Here is a 19,875-nt window from a genome sequence, read left to right as displayed (position 1 = left end):
GCTCCCTGATGGATAGAGGGTGGAAGATTGAGCCCCCCTCTAATGTCAAATTCTTCTTATTTTAGATTCGAGAATGTTGACCATATGAGAAGGGACAATCAAGAGATATGAAGAAATAAGCAAGATATGTATTGATGTGAACAATGATGAGACATGATGATGAGATACTTGAGATTGGACATGATTTGATGACATGATACACATGACATCATACAAGTGGAATTCTCCTTAGTTGAGAGGGAGTGCTGAAGCTGGAAACTACACCCAAATTCTACGTTCGATAGCTCTTCTGATGGCGATAATGATTATATTGAATTCCTCTTCTTCAGAGTACCAAAATCGACCTAAAGATCATCAAATTTGGACAAGTGAAATATATTTTTGAATTTTGAGCCCACATGTGCATATTTGATCACGTTGGCCCTAAAGAAATGAGACACCCTTGGAAGGCTATAAATGCAAGTGACTTCTATATCATTTTCACATTGTCATGGATCATTCTTCTATTCTCTTTCTTATTTTTGGCTCACATATGTCTGAGGTATTAGTGTGAAATTTCTTGGAAGGTGTACTAAAAACACTTCACTTAAGTCACTAGGTGACAAGTGACCCTAAAAAAACTTGATGGATACTTGTGATTTATATCTGCAATAGAAATGGAGAATGTGCAACAAAAATTATAGACAATGCAAAATATAGAGCAAAAGTAAAAATATCCAATGCAATAACCCAAATGGAAAGACTTAAATCGAACAAATATTTTATTAAAAACACATAGTGAAGGAGATCTACATATGGGTCTCTAAGTCCCCCTCTGTGGGATGGGTCCATAGATGTCCTTGATGCTTCAGGAAATGATCTTCTTTCTCAATATGTGAAAAACCTAAACAAAATTTGGAGAACACAATTGGGAGTTCAAAAGAAAAAACATGATAATGGTTACGATGATTATGGTCATAGTGAGGAATGTGTGAAAAACTCACCTATTTATAACGAAGTATTGAGTTAATCTCGAAAATGGATAATAACAAAATTATATCAACCAAATCAAGATCTTACTGCTTGGAATAATTTATTATATTTATTGGAGAGGGAGAAGATATTTAAAATGGTTAAATATCTTTATTTAGAAATAATTAACAAATAAAATATTTTATTAATTATTTCACAAGAATCAAGAATGCTGTGAAAATTAAATAATTATTAAATAGTGATCTAACAATAATTCCAATAACTGAAATAAGGAAAATTAAATAAATAGTGATTTATTTAATTATTCCTAAGGGATTTAGTCAAATGTGACAGTGAATAATTATTTAAATAATTATTTAAAAATTATTCCTAGATAAAATTAAATAAATAATGATTTATTTTATTATTATAATGTGTTTTCTTATTTGAATGAGAAAATAATTTAATAAAAGTGGTTTACTAAATTATTTTCTATAGTGAAAGTGATTTTACTATTGTAAAATTAAATTTACATAGTGTATTTCGATCCTCCTAGTTAGAAATGGCTAGGTGATCATTTTTTGGTGATAACAAATTTCCCCCACACATATGAGTGTTAGGAAGAAATAGTATGGGGATAGTGCAACTCCATGGTGATAGGAAATGGGTATTTGCTTTAGTGATAGGGAAAAGTGATAATGGGGCCGAAATGCGTTCACGGAGTGCCACATGGCATAGAAAGGCCATAAAGATTTAAAATGTGTATATTTTCCTAAGGGAGATAGAGGGATTCATTATGGATTTGACACTTTATTGTATCCCATTTTAGTCTAATCAACTATGGTGAAAATGGTTAGGGAGCCTTGTGCTTTGATTTCTAGGCTAGTTGGAAGGTATTTTGATTTAGGGGTGGAAAGGTGCTGAGAGAGTAGTGAGATATCTTGCAAGCCCATGATTAGAATATCTCTAACTCTATGTAATGCAACCTAAAGGTGGGCCCCATTGAGAGATTAGTAGGGCATAGACAAGGGGTGTGCCACTAGCACATGTTTGAGAGAGTGGGAGCATGTGGTTGGGAGAGTGTTTGTTGGATGGGTATGTTGTTCGATAGTATGTGTTTCTTAATTGGTTTCTACACCATTGACTATGGAGTTGTTGAGTTGTAGCCGTTGGGGTGAATAGTGGTTGAGATTGATGAACCCTAGGGTCTATGGTTGGGTGGAATGTGGAGAGCATACAACTGATTTTATATCCAATCAATGAATGTATGTTGGAAACCCTAATTTTCTAGATTATATGCATTGCTATCACTAATAAAGCATCAATTGTTAATGGTATTCCATTGTGAAATTATGTTTTATGGTGTATAATGGTCTGTAGCTGTGAATGTTGTATTTATGCATTTTGAACATACATCATCCCCATATCCTGTGAGTATTCCATTGTGAAATTATGTTTTATGGTGTATAATGGTTTGTAGATGTGAATGTTGTATTTATGCATTTTGAACATACACCATCCCATATCTTGTGATCCAATTGTCCTTTATTTAGTTACACATTGGCATTATGAGTGGTTTGGTTGTGCTAGCATTTCCCAATCAGGGGTTAGGGACATAACACCCTTTTTGCAGTTCAATTTCAAACCCTAAAAGTTTCATCTACCTCCATTTTATTTTCTACTCTCTAGCTGCTAATAGATCTATATGATCACAAAGAGTGCCTAGGGTGAGCTTGTTGAGCAACCCCTTGCTACATTGAGGTTTTGGTATATAGTATGAATTGCCCATAATTGAAATATAATAGTAATTTACATTGACATTAAAATTGAAATCAAATAAAAAATATCAATCACAAATAGTAATCCTTGTTGATATTAAAATTGAAATTAAACAAAAACTAACATGAATATAAGTATAAACTAAAATTGACATGGTTATTGAAACCATTGTGTTAGAAATTGACATGTACATTGAAATCAACACGTTGATTTCATTGTAATTTTTTTATCATTAAACATTATTACTTTATTTGTATTCAACTTATTCCTAGTGTCAATTTTAAAGTATTTATAATATGAACTGCGTTCTCAACAAACTGAAAAAGGTTAAGAAATTGGAAATCATTAGATTCATCTCCAACATACACATATACATAATATTGATCATCTACAAATGATGTCACTAGAAAATTTGAGTAAATGTGTCTATATATATATATATATATATATATATATATATATATATATATATATATATATATATAATGTGTGGCAATGTAAACTATTCCTGAAATTTTATACTTTAAAATAGTTCTACACTTTCAAAAAATTCAACTCTTCTTAAGCTTTTGTATTTCATCAATATAATAGATATGAGTTAATATAAATTAAATAATGAACGTGATACTTATAAGTAATGTTTTGCAAAAAACAAATTTATATAAACAAAATTGATAAATATGGTAAGTGAAAGAAAAATATAAAATAAATACTTCATATACATTGAAATATGAAAATTTAAAAGATATCACTTAGTCATCAAAATGTTCAAAGTCTAAAATCCTCAAATCCAATAGAAAAACCATAACTAAGTGCTAAGTGTAACATTGAATTTGAAAACATTTAACTTCATCTAATATTTTTCATCCATATGTGATTAAAAAACACTATTAATTCATTCAAGTGCATCTATTCCCATTGAAAAACACTATTTATTCATTCAACTTCTTCCACTTCTACCATACTCTTATTCAATGACCTACTACAAGTTCATTACCATACTCTTATTCAATGACCTACTACAAGTTCATATATCAAATGACCGGAGAAATAAACATATAAATATGTCAACTATCTATTATCTGAAATCTTAGATATATGTCAATCCTAAATCCTTTCCTAAAGATTTCAGTTGATTATTACTGTTATCAAATACATTTTTCTAACATGCCTTTCTAAGAAATAACCCTATAGAAAGTGTAATCAAATGTAAAAACAGTAGTTCTCTATAATATTCTCTCGTTGTTGATAGAAAGGAATCTATTACTATGCCATTTCCAAGGAATTAAGATGGGCAACAACCAACTAGTTGATGTTCCAACTAGTTGGGAGAGAGATTGCAAAGATATTGCAGTTTAAATCACAAGCGACATCAACATTGCCAAAACTCCAAACGAGATGTTCCAACCTACGGTATTTCATATCTGAACTGCCAGGATACATTCGATTTAGTACGAGATCCCATTGAAATTCAATAAAATTCATATAGTAAAAGTGTGTTATTGGCCTCAAGATACCTTCCCTATTACTTTTCCATAGGTTTGCACAAACAAGATATTATCACAGAGAATCTGCTTCATTCTTTTCCTTTCTTTATTGCTTTGTTTCCCTTTAAAGCTAAATCGCTGCCAGATCCAGCAGCTCCCATTCCAAGAACACCTGAACGACTAGTGATAGTTTCTGCTTTTCCACCTTCATTAGATATAGAATCTGAAGCCCGAGATGATCCGAGCCCTGGGTTTCGACCTTCATTAGATATGGAATCAAAGAGAGCCCTTGCCTGTGCAACTGGAATCAAACAGAGCCCTTTACTTCGTAAGTACTCCAGTAGCTCCATTCATATCCCTCTCCATGTACTTCACAATATTGTGCTCAAACTCTCGGCCTTCCTTAAATAGCGAGCGAGCCACCAGGTTGAAGCAGACCCGCTGATGCCTTGCAAACCGAAAAAAGATAGCATCAGCCAACAAAGTAAAACACACGTCGTTGTTCCCGTAACAGAATACATTTCTATTGCTAGTAAAAACCAATAATCAGGCATGTACCTCAGCTGCAACATTACGAGTTAGAGGCCCAACTGAACCAACATTGCTGTCAAGCTTACTCGCGCTCAAAACCTTTAGAACTGCTGAGCTTTGAGAACAAGAACTGAGATTATCATACGCTGCAGAAATTCAATGTTGCAAGAGATTTGGGAACAACCTTTATTTGCATCTGCAGAAGTTTGACATACTCAATTATTTCATCCAGCATCGATGCTCTGTCCTTCTGCATATATAACAGCAATCTTTCCATCATTTAAAGAACAATCATTTACCAAAATATAAAGAACAAACAATTACGAAAATCAAAAGAACTTTAAAAAACCCAGTACCTTGGATTCTTATCCATCACCAACATTCCATATATTGAATGACATCGAGCTTTTCAATAGGGTCCCATAATGTCAGTTTTGGTTTGGTTCTGCGGGTATCACCACCCATCATAGCTGGAAAATAGCTAATGGCGGAACAGCACCTATGGGAACAGATCCAATTGTCGGAACATCACCTATGGGAACAGTAGCAGATCTTGAAACACCTACTAGTATGGATGTCGAGCATCACTTCCATAAGGGTACGCCTGCTCTTCTTCTCACAAAAGCGGATGTAAGAGCATAACCCCTACCCAATTGTGCAATACTGAAAAGAACAAGAGCACTTAACCATGGAACCAGTAGCAAGGAGCTCTTGTTGATACGCGGGGGCATGTTTCTCGTTGTCGATATATGGTCCGCATTTCGGTCTTATCTAGTAGTCATACCTATATAGACAATATAAGCCTATAGAACGCACTAACTCGCATTTTGGTAACTACAGACTCACTATTATGAACTAAGCTTTATTGCATAGCCCATAAATGCATATAAGCATTTCACAGTTTACATGAGTAAACAACAGACAAATATTAACAAATTTGTCTTCATCTCTGGCAATGAGTGGGTTGCCATCTGATCCCCAAGACTATGTGATCCCATAGCATTATGGAGAATCGTTATCTCCTTCAATTTATATATATTATTTTATTTGGAGTGTCATGAATTTTTTTCCTCAACTGAAGAAATCAGGCTTGGAATACTTCGCAGAAATACATAGTTTTGGTCGGAATTGGACTAGAACCACGTGTGAATAAGTGCCGAACTTAGAATGGTGGAGGCCATCAATTTTATTTGAAACTTTATTATACTGAGTTTAAACATAATTACAATTATTTGCATAGTCAAAACAACTGAATACAATATAATTTCGAGAATTTTTGTCAATCACCCAGCATTTCTAATCAAATTTGATTCGCGATTCATATAAGTTCATTCACCATGGGCGTTTTCATGTCAAACATCTCGTGGAAGGTGAATTGTGAAATTATGAAAAACACTAAGAGCCTAGTAGTAAAGAGTCACAGTGTTCATCCACAAATACATTTCTAGATCATCAGGCTATGCTCCTACAATTACGGATAAATCAGGTATGCTCTTACCATCAGGGATTTGCTATTCTATTACTCATATAAAACAGGAATACTTAAAAAAACAATAACTAATATTTAGGAATTGCTCTTTTACTTACGTTATTAGAATTTGGAACAAGCTCATGCAAAGCTTTCAGATAATTAGCAAAAAAGGTCAAAACCCTCTCCAGACTAAAAGATTTCAGACGAAAAATAAAATATTTTCTCACCCGTTTATCTACACTGTGAGGATCCATATCTTGACCTAGACTAGCCCTCCCACTTATCCTTGGAGTTCCATTAAAAGCTTTTCCACCAGTTGACCTATCAGCATCACCCATGTCTTGCAAATGATTTCCAATACCCTGTTTCCAGCTATAGACTTACAGATCACAAGCTACCCAAGACAGTTCTCTTCTTACAAAGATTCAGTATCACAAACTACTCAAGACAGTTCTCTGCTACATCACAAGCTACCCAAGACAGTTCTCTTCTTACATAGTTCTCTCCTTAGAGAGCTTCAATATCACAAGCTACCCAAGACAATTCTCTTCTTACAGAGCTTCAGTGTCACAAGCTACCCAAGACAGTTCTCTGCTCGATCACAAGCAACCAAGACGCTACCAAGACGGTTCTCTATTTGTAGCATTGGCCGGTCACCATTAACACAATATAACTCTGGAGGCAAATGTTTGTTAAGACAAAGTCAATTTGTTTTTTGTTGAGAATATTCAACTACTTATACTAAATAGTAAATAGAAAAGAAAAGTAGGTTTCCAGGGAAACAATTCTGGTATTTTAAATTAAAATAAAAAAAGTTATTATTTTTATCTATATAAAATAAAGATGGACTTAATATTTAATTTTAAATAATAAAAGAAAGATTAATCCTATTAAAAAAATATATATTTAAAAAATATATAATTAGTAGGTTTAGTTTCATTTATGGTTATAAAAGGGATATAATGAGTCTATTTAATTTTATTTATTGCTATAATGAGTGATGTGCACACCCAAAAGATTAGAAAGTAAAGTATTGTTTTATATATATATATATATATATATATATATATATAATTTATTTTTTAATATTATTTTTAAGATAGACACTACATTGTTATAAGGTTTTTTAATTTACCAGCTAAGTTTTTAACCAAATGGGCATACAATCTATAATTTTGTGTTTATTGTTTATCGGGTTTGTATAATATCACGGGCAACTACCATAACTTATCAATACCATTTTCCCAAAAACCATAACTTATTTCAAAATCAAAATATTATTTTAATTTTATTTCCTAATATTTTTATACCTACCTAGTTCTTGACCAAATAGTTACACAATCTATAACTTTGTGTTTATTGTTATCCCGGTTTGTTACAATATCATGGACCATTACCATGACTTATCAATACCATTTCTCCAAAAACCATAACTGATTTCAAAATCAAAATAATTTATTTTCATAACATTTGTATACTTGCTAATTTCTTGACCAAATAGATACACACTCTATAACCTTGTATTTATTGTTAGTCTATTATATTAGAAATAATTTTCTTTTAATTTAAAATAAAATTCATAAACGTAAACTGCAAGTAAAATTTTAAACATATAAATTCAATTTAATTCTAAATAAAATTTGTGATGTCCCAAAATATTTTGAAGATCTTATTATGTTAGATTTTTATATTTATTTTTAATATTACATTAATATAAATTATATTAAGCTATGTTATATAGATAAATATAAATTATGAGTAAAAATATTGGTATTATTCTAAATTATCAAATTTTTTTATAAGATGCAAGTATTTGATTATTTAATGAAATATTATATATTACTTTATTTACATAAAACCATATTATAGACAAATAAATATGATGAGTTTAAATGGTTTATAAATTCAACTTCAAAATTGATATAAGTTGGTTAGTTTTTTTCTTAATTAATATTTTTGATCATGTAAATATGTAACGCCCCACATGTGGAAGTAAAAAATGAAATCAAATTATTGTTGTTAGTATTTTTATTTTAAATTTTTGTAACTATGAAAAGAAATATAAAAATGAAGAGTTACAACGGATAATAAGGAATTTCTAGAGTCAAAATATAATGAAGATTCCACTATTATTCAGTTGCTTTCTTCTAAGTCCTTGGGATAAAAAAGGCTCATGAGGGACGAATTGGATGTTGGCTACCATAGGGAGGAATCACTTGAAGAAGAAGGATACATGAAAGTAGGAGTATTTCGAGAGTTGGTTTGGATGAGTGGAAATTTTTCAAGTGAGATTGATTTCTAAGAAGATCCAAACTCGACTTGGGTGGTGAGGTTTGGAAGCCTAACATTGACAACTGATATATAGTTGTGCGAAACTTTTGCTGGGGGGAATGTGGACGTAATTGGGAGTTCCATTGGAAGGGCAGATTGGTCTCATTCTAGTTCCAAACTCTTAATCATCAGAGGAATTTCAGATAAGTACATTACTCATTATTTCTTATGATAGAATAAGTTCATAACAATGTGTGACACTTTGAACTAATTTATGAATAGAAAGAAATAAAGGTTTGGTTGTTTCTTTAAAAACGATTTCTTGTAGTTCTTTCTTATATGGAAGTTAGCTAGGAGTAAAGGTTTATGGTTGGTACGGACCAACAATTTGTATTTGCGAGTATGTTAATACTTGTTAAGGGAAAACTATAGACAATGTTGTTGATAATAAGATGGAAAACCTGTTAGTGTTGGTAAAAGCATTGTTGAGTTAAATGGTGTGTTACTCTTGTTAAAGAATTGTTGAATTAAAAGGCGGGGATTGTACCTAAAAATAGCGCGATTCTTGTTATGGTTATGCACCTTGTGAGTAATGCTCTTCAATTTACTAGTAATACGCTCTAAATACATCGTGCAAGTAATGTTCTTCAATTTACTAGTAATACCCTCTAAATACAAAGAACAGCCATGCATGGCACCCCAAAGAGGTAACACTATCCTAATAATAATGAATATAAAACATGTATATGCATATAAGAATAAGTGTGGCTAATTTTGTTCATTTAGAATAGTTAACCGTGAGAGATTTTCTATTGCACCGTGAACCTAAACCAAACAACTCTATATTCTGAGTAGCGAACTTGAGTCACGTTTAGGCCATAGTAAGGCAAACACCGAACCTAGTCACCGAATTTACCTTCTGGCCCGTCCCATTAGGACAGCGAGGAGGCGACTCCCAGTGGTTGAAGGTGGAATCTAAGACTTTTACCTTAAAAGAAAGGAAACCTTGTTATCAAGGTAGCCGGTAATAGCTTCAATAATATCAAATGAGTAGCAAACATAAATAGCTTAGCTGACTAGTTAACCTTGTTGACAGTGCAACAACAGGTCTACAATCGAAAAGAACCAAATATGAAATACAGAGCAATGACTCTCAAACGGAAAGGAGTAATAAATCATGCTTCATATACGTGCTTGATATAAGAGATAAACCCGAGGGTGAAACGCCCCTGAAAACAAATATTAAACCTCGGTGAAATGCGAAAAGGAACTTGAATTAGTCCTTAGATCCATTAACAAGCTTGAAGTGCAAACACAAAACCTCTGAGGATCTGTTTTGAAGAAACGCATTAAGAGGCTATTCATTTTTCCGCATGAACGGGTTAATATTTCATGAGAGCCACAAGGGAACATATGTAATTGCCAACTTGAAGGTGGAGAGTCGTTCACCATCCTCTGGGACCCTGAACCTTACCTGCCTCTTCGAAAAACCGTTGGGTAACCTAAAAAAAAAAGGACACAAACATTAAGCTAGATATTCACCTCCGACGCCACAATAAAGACAAAAAATTAATAAGTGAATGAGGATTAACAGATTTTTCTGCAAGTGGGGTGGCCTGAGGAGGGTAGGCTGAGTGCTAAGTAGCAGCAATACCCTGTACTGACCATTGGGCAACAAGGAAAGCTCACCATGAACCTGAAACAATAGGACCATATCTATTTTTCCAGTGGAGAATAACAGAACGAGGGAAGAATCAAGCTCGTTTCTCCAGACTCAAGGAATGAGAACAAGGATGATCCATGATGAACCAGGTAGGTAGGTACCCTAACCCTCATGTCTTGCCTCTCGAGCGTCTAATGGGCTTCCTTGGGGAAACAATATGGAAATGCTTCCAAGTGGATGGTGGATCAACATGCACCTTGAGGGCACCTCAAGGGTTTGAGAACCATCTGAATTAAAGATGAGCACATATAGGAATTACCATGTTTAAATCTCATAACAATTGTCAGGCAATATAGCATGAAATTGAAACTTAGATTTGTAATCTCTGCCAGGTTTATTCCAATTAAATGTTTGTACCATAATCATACTTATATATGTAATTAATCAAATGTTTATGGCATGATCGTATTGCTTGAGTTAATTCCGCAATTATATTCAATAGACCTTTATGGTAATTTGGATGAGCTAGGGAGTTAAAAGGTAGTATGAATGCAAATTTTCTTTCATTTCCTTATACTTAGGTCATGTAGGTGTGACAAGTGGTATTAGAGCCCTGAGGTTGCTACACTCAGGTTTGAAAGGAAGATTATTGAATGACAAAAGTAATTATGATACACAGAGTAAGAGCGTTGATGCATTGTGAGAGGAGGATCACGATATGCCTCTTATAAAGGGACAACTAGACATAACCCAGAGGTTTGGGTACAGTTGATTGAGCCAAATTAGAAAAAAAAAATGTTGCACTACTCGAAATAATTGAAATTGTCCTTGCACTACTCAAAATACTTGAAATTGTCCAACAACTACTAGCAGAGATGTTGAAGTTATGAGCACACAATGAAAGTTTAAGATTGGAGTAGGAAAAGATTATGAAGAGTCTTTCGGATAGGCACAATCAAAGGAATCCTAATCCGAGTCAAGATGAGGAAAATATTATACAATCTATAGTTTTGTGTTTATTGTTTATCAAGGTTGTACAATATTATGGGCAACTACCATAATTTATCAATGCCATTTGCCCAAAACCATAATTCATTTCAAAATCAAAATATTTGTTTTTATTTTATTTCATAATATTTTTATAATTACCTAGTTCTTGACCAAATAGTACACAATCTATAACTTTGTGTCTATTTTTATCCCAGTTTGTTACAATACCATGGGCCATTACCATGACTTCTCAATAACATTTCCCCAAAAACCATAACTCATTTCAAAATCAAAATAATTAATTTTAATTTTATTTCATGACATTTTTATACTCGCTAATTTCTTGACGGCACTCTATAACCTTATATTTATTGTTAGTCTATTATATTAGAAATAATTTTCTTTTAATTTAAAATAAATTAAATTTTAAATATATAAATTCAATTGATTTCTAAATAAAATTTGTGATGTCTCAAAATATTATGAAGATCTTATTATGTTAATTTTTAATATTTAATTTTAACATTACATTAATATAAATTATATTAATCTCTCTCTCTCTCTCTCTCTCTCTATATATATATATATATATATATATTTTAAATTATCACTAAAAATATTGGTATTTTTCCAAATTATCAATTATTCCTCATAAGATGCAAGTACTAAATAGAAACACAACATATTACACTTTATTTTATTATTTAATGAAATATTGTATATTACTTTATTTACATAAGACCATTAAATATTATAGTCAAATAAATATGATGAGTTTAAATGGTTTATAAATTCAACTTCAAAATTGATATAGATTGGTTTCTTTTTTTCTTAATTAATATTTTTGGTCATGTAAATATGTAACGGCCCCACATGTGGAAGTAAAAAATGAAATGAAATTATTGCCATTAGTATTTTTTTAAAATTTTTGTAATTATGGAAATAAATATAAAAATGAATAGTTACAACAGATAATAATGAATTTCTTTTCTGGAATTCTAGAAAATGGGTAAGAGTCAAAATATAATGAAGATTCAAGGATAATCTAAAGAAAGATAGGGAAAATAGTGGAAGGAACTTATTATTCAGTTCCTTTCTTCTAAGTCCGGGAGATAAAAAAGGCTCGTGAGGGATGAATTTGATGTTGGCTACCATATCGATGAATTGGATGTTTCCTACCATAGGGACGAATCACCTAAAGAAGAACGATACATGAAAAGTAGGAGTATTTCCATAGTTTGTTTGGACGAGTGGAAATTTCTCCAGTGAGATTGATTTTTGAGAAGCTCTAGACTGGACTCGGGTCGTGAGGTTTGGAAGCCTAATATTGACAAGTTATAGATAGTTGTGTGAAACTTTTGCTAGGGGGGAAATGTGGACTTAATTGTGAGTTCCATTGGAAGGGTGGACTGGTCTCATTCTGGTTCCAAACTCTTAATCATCTAAGGAATTTCAGATAAGTACATTACTCACTGCTTTTTATGATAGAATAAGTTCATAATAATGCTTGACACTTCCAACTAATTTATGAATAGAAATAAATAAAGGTTTGGTTGTTTCTTTAAAAATATTTGTTGTAGTTCTTTCTTATATTGAAGTTAGCTAGCAGTAAAGGTTTAATGGTTGGTATGGACCAACAATGTGTATTTTCGAGTATGTCAATCCTTGTTAAGCGAAAACTACAGACAATGTTGGTGATAATAAGATGCAAAACCTGTTATTGTTGGTAAAACCATTGTTCAGTTAAACAATGTGTTAATCTTGTTAAATAATTGTTGAACTAAAAGGGAGGGACTATACCTAAGAATAGCGTGGTGAATGGATTCTTGTTACGGCTATGAACCCCGTGAGTAATGCTCTTCAATTTACTAGAAATACCCTCTAAATACACCCTGCGAGTAATGTTCTTCAATTTACAATTAATACCTTCTAAATACAGAGAACAGTCATGCATGGCACCCCAAAGAGGTAACACTATCCTAATAATAATGAATATCAAACATGTATATGCATATAAGAATAATTGTGGCTAATTGTGTTGATTTAGAATAGTTAACAGTGAGAGATGTTCTATTGCACCGTGAACCTAAACCAAAAAACTCTGCATTTTGAATAGCAAACTTGAGTCACGTTTAGGCCATAGTAAGGAAAACACCAAACCTACCCACCGAATTTACCTTTTGGCCGGTCCCATTAGGACAATGAGGAGGTAGTTCCTGGTGGTTGAAGGTGGAATCTGATACTTTTACCTTAAAGAAAGGAAACCCTATTATAAGGGTAGCCACTAATTGTAACCGAATTAATTCATTACACACAATATGATATTAGCTTCAATAATATAAAATGAGTAGCAAGCATACATAACCTACAACATTCATTCTAGCCATTACAGAGAAAAAAATAGATATAAGTTGTTGGGAAGCATTTCTTAACTAAATTGAACTCAAGAGAGGTGGATTGAATCTTATTTCCCAAGAGACTGAAACCCTCGAAAACAAAGTTACATCGAGGAATCTTGACTAGTTAACCTAGCTGATGGTGTAGCAGCATGCCTGTAATTGAGAAGAGCTAAATATGCAATACAGAGCAATGCAGTAATAAATCATGCTTGATATACATATATTAAACAAACTTAAGTAAGTGTTACATTTAAGCCACATGAGATAAACCTAATGGTGAAACCCTCCTGAAAAAATATTAAACCTCGGCGAAATGCAAAAAGGAACTTGAATTAGTCCTTATCTCCATTAACAAGCTTGAAGTGCAAACCCAGAACCTTTGAGGTTCTATTCTGAAGAAACGTATTAAGAGCCTATTCCTTTTTTTGCATGGCAGGGATAACTTTTCATGAGAGCTGCAAGGGAACATATGTGATTTCCAACTTGAAGGTGGGGAGTCATTCCTTCCAATCCATCCTCTAGGACCCTAAACCTTACCCACTGCTTCGAAAACCCATTGGGCAACCTACAAATAGAAGGAGATAGACATTAAGCTGGATATTCACCTCTGACGCCATAAAAAATACCAAAAATTAATAAATGAATGAGGATTACCAGATTTTGTTGCAAGTGGGATGGCCTGACGGGGGTAGGCTAAGTGTTGAGGAGCGATAATACCCTGTACCGGCCATCGAGTGACAAGGAAATCTCAACATGAACCTAAAACAGTAGGACCATATCGATTTTCTGAGTGGAGAATAATAGAACTAGGGAAGAGTCAAGCTCATTTCACCAGACGCAAGGAATGAGAACAAGGATGGTCCATGATGAACCAAGTAGGCACGTACCCTAACCCTCATGTGTTCCCTCTCAAGCGTTTGATGAGCTGCCTCGGGGAAATAATATGGAAGGGCTGCCAAGTGGAGGGTGGATCGACGTGCACCTAGAGGGAAACTCGAGGGTTTGAGAACCATCCAAATTAAATATGAGTACATATAGGAATTACCATGGTTAAATCTCACAACAATTGTCAGGAAATGTAGCATGAAGTCCAAATTTAGATTTGCAATCTCTGTCAGGTTTATTCCCATTAAATATATGTAGTATAATCAATCTTATATATGTAATTAATCAAATGCTTATGGCATGATTGTATTGCTTGAGTTAATTCCGAATTATATTGAATAGACCTTTATGGTAATTTGGATGAGCTAGGGAGTTAAAAGTTAGTATGAATGTAAATTTTCTTTCATTACCTTATACTTAGGTCATGTAGGTGTGACAAGTGGTATCAGAGCCCTCAGGTTGCTACACTGAGGCTAGAAAGGAAGATTATTGAATAAAAAAAGTAATTATGATACACAAAGGAAGACGGTTGACGCATTGTGAGATGAGGGGCAGTGTATGTCCCCTCTAGAGGGACAACTGGACCTAACCCAGAGGTTTGGGTATAGTTGAGTGAGGAAAATCAGAACAAAAATATTGCACTACGGGGAACAAAACTAGAAATAGTCCAACAACTACTAGCAAAGATGTTGAACTTATGAGCAGACAATGAAAGATTATGATTGCAGCAGGAAAAGATTATGAATAGTCTTTCGGACAGGCATAATGAAAGGAATCCTAATCCCATTTAGGATAAGGAAAATAGAAAAGAGTCGCATAGATAGAAAGATGAGAATCCAAATTCTAAGGGAGGGTGAACTTTACGTGAAGAAGAATCTGATAACTTTTCTGGTGAAAAGTGATTTAAGAGACATAAAACCAAACTTCAAGGGGAATTTGAAAAGATCGAGACACCAATATACAATGGAGAGGTTGAGGAAGCGGTAGAGGCTTTGTTAATCAACATGAACAAATACTTTCAAATCTGTGAATACAATGAAAATTTGAAGTTATGGTTAGCAATATACCAGTTGCAGGGTAAGGCCACTTTTTGGTGGGAAGAAATTAAAATAATCAAGGAAATTGATGAGAAAAAGGTCACATGGGGACAATTCCATAACCATTTTAAGGACAAATACCTGAATGAGCAGTTCTACGATGACAAGGCAAAAGAGTTTCATGACCTGAAATTGGGACAGCAAATGGATGAGTTCATAGCTATGTTTACCTCCATGTTGGGATATTTTCCTTACATTTAGGAAGAGAAGGCTAAATTCCAATGCTTCATCAACAACTTACAGATTTATATGAAGGAAAATTTGGAATATGACAATCCTAGGATGATGGATGAGGTTTTTTGGAAGGCTAGAATTTTCTATCAGCGGATGAAGCAGAAGGGCGAGGTCACCAAAAATTGGACAAATAAGAAAGGGTAAACAAATTTCTCAACTAGAAAGAGCATGAAAAATATTAGTACCAGATATCCAGGTCGAAAAGGATCAAGTGGACCAGTAGGTAGGAATCAACAAAGTTATAGACGTTAAAGTGAAGTGAAACAGACCGAAGCATCTGGCAAGATGGAAACTAATCAGGTTCCTAAGACTCCTTTCTAGTGTTGGGTTTGTGGAGAACCCCATTACTAAAAAAATGTCTCCATTTCCATTAAGGGAGAACTGAACTAGTTGCGAACGTTCAAGAAGCTTCTATTGTTCGTGATATGGCTAGGAAAATACCAAGGATTAACACAATGTGGAAGGATCAACATGCAGAATAACAACCATCGATGGTGGAACTGAAAGGTAATATATCCAACGACCCTATTTCCATTCTAATAGATATGGGTGCAAGCTTAAGCTATGTTAACCCAATAGTAGTTCATTTATGTCGATTGACAAGTACAAAGTTTAAGAATCCTTGGATGGTCCTGTTAGTAACAGGATCTAAGAGAAGAGTCAATGCAAATTTATATGATTGTGTAAATAAATCTCCCAGACAACAAGTTAAAACCAATTTAAATTTTCTATCGTTACATTTCTATGATGTATTAATAGGTATGGATTGGCTAGAGAAACATTGGAACATATTAGACTGTAAGGGAAGAACAATTAACTTCCTATATGATAATGGAAACCGAGTAGAAATTCAGGGTATTAGAAGAGAAGTTAAGTTGTGACCCATTACACCGCACCAATTAGGGAAAGGTATGTGTAAAGGCTAAAAAATTTACACAGTCTAGGTAGGATATACTAACTCTAAAGATAGAATATATGTCTTGGGCAACATCCCAATTTTTAAAGAATTTAAGGATGTCTTTCGAGAAGATATTCCGAGATTACTACATAGAAGGAATCTTGATTTTACTATAGAATTGATCCTTAGAGTTGCTCTAGTTTCCAAAGCTCCTCACAGAATGAGTGTTCCAGAGTTGACAGAGTTAAAAATGTATCTTCAAGGACTATTAGATAAAGGTTATATTAGACCCAACGTGTCCCATTGGGTGGGGGTGCGATTTTATTTGTGAGGAAACTTATATGACTTGTCCTTGATCTATCCAGTCATATTTAGTAGCAGAAATGGTTCATGCTATGCTCATGAGTGTGGATTGATAAAGTTTGATTGATAGTGTTGTAACCAGACATTTGGACATGATCTCTACCAGTCACCTAGTCCAAATAATTCGCTAAAGTGTTATTCGTGAGTTTGTTATCAATTTTGATCTGATATCTAAACTTTAATAATTTGACATAGTTGATTTGATTGCACAATATTGATTTGTGTAAGGCTAAACATATTTCCTTGGTGAAGTGTTATGTTTGCAGAAAGCATTGTATGAAGCAAGATTCCTTAGCCTGATTTCTCTGCATTGGTAGTTATTTGGTGAAGCTAGGATGATGTATCAATCAAAACCTATACTTCAAAAGTGGTCCAAGGTATGGCTTTGATTTTGGTTTTATATAATGACGGTCTATTCTTGACAAAAAATGAGCCTATGTGTTGAAACATGGCAACAAGAATATTCCAATTTAATTTGTCCTTGAATTGAATTGTGAATTAAAATCGAATTTAGTCGTAACAGCTACTTGGAAATAATTAATTAATTTATTTTGAATTAATTAGTTGGAGAAATTCAAGTTAGAAGTCTTTATGAAGTCATGAAAGAGTTATCCCTTAAATCAAGGAGATAAGATTGAGTTATATTTGAGTTGTAATTAGTTAACTTAGTTTACTGAGTTAAGTCCAATTAAATTAGTTCCAAATTGTTTGAGGAACTAATAGAGAGTTAATAGTAAGTTGATGCATTAATGCATCCACTAGTGCTACTCTAGTTAACTGAAGATTCCCTCCTCAAAAACTCATGCAAGTATATTATGCGAAAGACCCAGTTGAGATTAATGTCAAGGAAAATGTACTATAAGTTGCATGTTTTTTCTCATGGAAAAAACTAGTGCATGCAGTAAAGGATTTAAGCCTTGAGGATTGCAGTTTTGGAGGAAGTGTTCCACTTGGTTGGAGGAAGTTTTCCACTTGGTCAGAGGAGAATCATCCCAGAGGAACAATGCAAGGAAATGGGAGCTTGGAGGGTACAGAGGAAGGCTTAAGATAATCCAAGATTGCTTGTGAGCATCTGTGTAGATTGTACTAAGAGATGGCTAGCTGTGAGAGTTAAGGCTTTGTATAATTCATATGTATTTCCACCTTGAATGATAATACAGATAGTGGGGCTTTTGGCTGAGGCTTTCCCCAAAGTTTTTTCATGTGTATTGTGCATTGATTCTTCTTCTTCTAGTTATATTGTTCAGCTCGATCTTTAAGCTTCTACAAATCGATAGTAGAAGTAGGTTATTGTATTCTGCTTTGATTTATATTGCATTATTGGGTTAAACTACATCAGATTTGCTACATGGTATCAGAAATGGATTTGTAGAAATATATACATGGTATCAGAGTTGTGAACAATATACTGAGAAGAGAATTCGAATTTTGAAGTTCGGGGTTGTAGGTGCAAATAGAATTCATATCATACTTCAAGTTTGACCAGTGTCGTTCTTGGCTTGAGACTCGAGTATGCCTTAGAAGGTAGGTCGAATTACATAGCATGGAAGGATAGAATGCAAGTTATATTAGAAGACAATGGCTTGAAGGAATTCATTGATCAAGAAATCCCAAAGCCATCTTCAACTAATGCACAAGAGTTCGCTGAGTGGAAGAAGTGTGTGGCAAAGGCGAGATAGATCATCCTTGAGGAAGTTTGAGACCATATTGTTTCAAGTCTCCATGGGAAGGATACTCCATTATCAACGTGTAAGACATTGAAGGACCTCTACCAGAATAGTAGTGACCAGAGGAAATTGGCGCTCAAGGATAAGCTTCGAAGAATGAAGATGGATAAGGGCGATACTATTTCCACATATCTGAACAAGCTCACCAGCTACAGGGATGAGCTTGGCAGTGTGGGAATAACTACTGCCGATGATGATATGTTGAGCCTCATTCTCCTTGGCCTTCCAAAGTGTTAGAATAGCTACCATGACTCTGTGAATGGAAGGGAGAAACTGTTGGATTGGGAATGACTATGGTTGGATCTTATGTAGGACGAGATCAAGAGGAGCACACGAGATGGTTCTTCATCCAAGAATGATGATGAAAAAAATCTTCCCTTAGCAAGTAAGGCAAGGAAAGGGAAGGGGAAGAATTCCCATTCCAAATAAAATTATTCTCGTGGAGGGAGGAAGGGTGACATGTCTAAAGTAACATTCTTTAATTGTCACAAGATGGGACATTATGCGGCTAATTTCCCATCAAAGAAGTCCAAGAAGGGATTCCCGGAAGGATTGGAAGGTGAGGCATTAGCTTCTTAGCTCGAAATGGACTTTACCCCCATCACATGCATGGTGTCATCGATGGTGGGTTGTGTCTGGTATCTTTATAGTGGAGCCTCATTCCACATGACTGGTGATAAAAGTACACTGAGTGCCTTAGAGGAGAAATACCTCAAGATGCACATAGAGATGAGTGATGACAGAAGGTATAATGTTTCAGGAGTGGGCACGGTTTCTTTTCAGAGGGAGAATGGAGCTCCTATCACCTCGACATATGTGAAGTATGTGCCTGGACTGAGGAAGAACTTGGTATCAATTACAATGTTGGAGGAAAAATGCTACGATGTTGTCCTCAGTAAAGGAAAGGCATTCCTAACACACATAGCCACGGCTCAGACCAAGAGGATACTGATTCGGTTGAAGCATCTCTATAAACTAGAGGTAGATGATTGTGCAACATTGAGTACACAAGCAGAATTGGTGCAAAGCCAAGACATTGGCAAGTTGTGGCATAGGTATTTAGGCCATTTGCATCATGGGGCTTTGAAGATAATGCAACAGATATCTACAGGACTTCCCTGAGGTAAAC

This window comes from Pinus tabuliformis, chromosome 4_1 (assembly GCF_031772625.1).
Source record: "Pinus tabuliformis cultivar Carrire ecotype Pingquan chromosome 4_1, CPIR1, whole genome shotgun sequence".
NCBI classification, from domain to species: Eukaryota; Viridiplantae; Streptophyta; class Pinopsida; order Pinales; family Pinaceae; genus Pinus; species Pinus tabuliformis.
The sequence above is the reverse complement of the archived record's forward strand: the minus strand, read 5'-3'. Positions refer to the sequence as shown.